Genomic DNA, 2,941 nt, shown 5'->3' on the forward strand with positions numbered 1-2,941 from the left:
CGGGTTATCATGCCGGCTTGAATCGATTGCACCTCGAAGCTATACAGCAGACCTTGGCACAACAAATCGAACGACTTGCCGAACGATTTGAGGATAGGTTTGCACAGCTAGAGATTGGTAGAGCCGCCCCACCACAAGCTCAACGCCATAGACAAAGAGATGAGCACTACGTGGAAGAAGTAGAAATCAATTCTGATGAGGATCCCATTCCCGCGCCAAGACAACGACGACATGCAAGACAAGCAAGGGATCGTTTGGATGATGACCTTGGTAACATCCGCATGGAGATTCCTTCTTTCAATGGAAGGAATGATGTTGAAGCTTATCTTGAATGGAAACGAAAGGTGGAGATGGTGTTTGAATGCCATCAATACTCCGAAAGAAAGAAGGTAAACCTTGCATCGGCTAAATTCAAAAATTATGCACTAATATGGTGGGATCAGATGGTTGAGACTAGGAGGCGCCTGGAGGAACTTCCAATCAACACATGGGAAGCTATGAAGCAAGTGATGATGCGACGTTTTGTGCCTTCATACTACCATCGAGAAGTTTGTCGGAAACTGCGACAATTGACAGAAGGGAGTCGTAGCGTCGAAGAATATTATAAGGAGATGGAGATACTAAAGATTCGTGCTCATATTGACGAGGGTCAAGAAGCCGCCACAGAACGGTTTCTTGGGGGATTGAACCAAGAAATTCAAAACCGTGTTGAAACACATCACTACGAGGAGTTGGAAGATCTCTTGCATCTTTCCATCAAAGTCGAGCGGCAACTCAAGGGGAAGGGTAAAATACCGCAATGATCCGGTTCGACATCATACTCTCAGTCAAATCATTGGAAGCAAGAGAAGCCGAATACTACTTCCAAATCCGAGCCCAAATCGGAATCGCTAAAACCCAAGGCACAAGGTACTGGCAATACCTCTCAAACACGTAACCATGATATCACATGCTTTCGATGTTTGGGCAGGGGTCATTATGCTAGAGATTGTGCAAACAAACGCGTGATGGTTATGCGAAATGGGGAGTATGAAACTGAATCCGAAAGTGGGGATGGACAAGAGAATAGTCATGAGTTTTCTTCGGACTCAAATGACTATGAGGAGCAACCCGCTCCTAGGGGTGATCTGTTGGTTGCAAGGCGTGCCTTGAATTTGCAAACCAAAGTGGAGGCTATCGAGCAAAGAGAGAATATCTTTTACACTCGCGGGTTTATTCAGGAGAAGCTTTGTAGTGTGATAATTGATGGAGGAAGCTGTACCAATGTAGCAAGTGAGTCTATGGTTACAAAATTGGGATTGCTTACCACTCGGCATCCTAAGCCATACAAGCTACAATGGTTGAACGATAGCGGAGAAACAAAGGTACATCGGCAAGTTAAGGTACCTTTCTCTATTGGTGACTATGATGATGAAGTTTTATGCGACGTAGTACCCATGCAAGCAGGGCATTTGCTACTTGGGCGTCCATGGCAGTTTGATAGACGAGCCAAACATGACGGTTACACTAACCGATATTCATTTGAAGCCAAGGGCAAGCGGTTTCGATTGTTACCTCTCACACCGAAAGAGGTATACGAAGATCAAGTTACACTACTCAAAAGAGAAAAAGCGTTGAATACGAGTGACCATGAGGTAGATCACTTAAAACTTGGTGAGGTCTTGAGAAAACCCCAGAAAAAAGCCTGTGAGAGAAATCCCGAGAGGACAAACACTCTTCTTTTCGCGAGAGCTAGAGAGATTAAGAAAGCTATGCTTTCGAACCGGCCGATGATTTTACTCATGTATAAGGAGGCCTTATTTGCTAACGAACTAATCTCTTCTTTGCCTAGTGGTGTTTGTAAGTTGTTACAGGATTACGAGGATGTCTTTCCGGAAGAGATCCCGAATGGTCTACCACCCTTGCGAGGAATTGAGCACCAGATTGACTTCGTACCCGGTGCTAGCCTTCCAAACAAACCAGCATACCGTACTAACCCAGATGAAACAAAGGAGCTTCAACGACAAGTGACTGAACTCCTGGAGAAAGGTTATGTTCGGGAGAGCATGTCGCCATGTGCCGTACCGGTAATTCTAGTTCCAAAGAAAGATGGAACGTGGCGCATGTGTGTTGATTGTCGAGCAATCAATAACATAACGGTGAAGTATCGACACCCTATACCTCGTCTTGATGATATGCTAGATGAATTGTATGGTTCTACTGTGTTTTCAAAGATAGATTTGAAGAGTGGATACCATCAAATTCGTATGCAAGAGGGTGATGAATGGAAGACAGCGTTCAAAACGAAGCTAGGACTCTACGAGTGGTTGGTAATGCCTTTTGGTTTAACTAACGCACCTAGCACTTTCATGGCCGACTCCTAAGTCTGCCAGTGAGGTTCGAAGTTTTCATGGCTTGGCAGGATTTTATCGGTGTTTTGTCAAAGACTTCAGCACCATAGCTGCCCCATTGATGGAAGTGATTAAAAAGGATAACAAGTTTCATTGGGGAGAAGCGCAAGAGAAGGCATTCCAAACATTAAAAGGGAAGTTGATCGACTCTCCACTCTTGACTTTACCTAATTTCCAGAAAACATTTGAGATCGAATGTGATGCTTCTGGTGTAGGAATTGGTGCGGTGCTGATGCAAGAAGGGAGGCCAGTCGCATACTTCAGCGAAAAGTTGAGCGGAGCTCAATTGAATTATTCGACGTATGACAAAGAGATGTATGCAGTGGTGAGGGCTCTGCAAACGTGGCAACACTACTTGTGGTCGAAGGAGTTCGTGATTCACACCGATCATGAATCGCTCAAGTACCTAAAGGGACAACACAAGTTGAGTCGAAGACACGCCAAGTGGGTAGAATTCATTGAAATGTTTCCTTATGTTATCCGACATAAGCAAGGTAAGGAAAACATTGTGGCTGATGCATTGTCTAGACGATACACGTTGTTAACTTCTT

Source organism: Tarenaya hassleriana, unplaced genomic scaffold (genome assembly GCF_000463585.1).
Source record: "Tarenaya hassleriana unplaced genomic scaffold, ASM46358v1 Cleome128, whole genome shotgun sequence".
Classification (NCBI taxonomy): domain Eukaryota; kingdom Viridiplantae; phylum Streptophyta; class Magnoliopsida; order Brassicales; family Cleomaceae; genus Tarenaya; species Tarenaya hassleriana.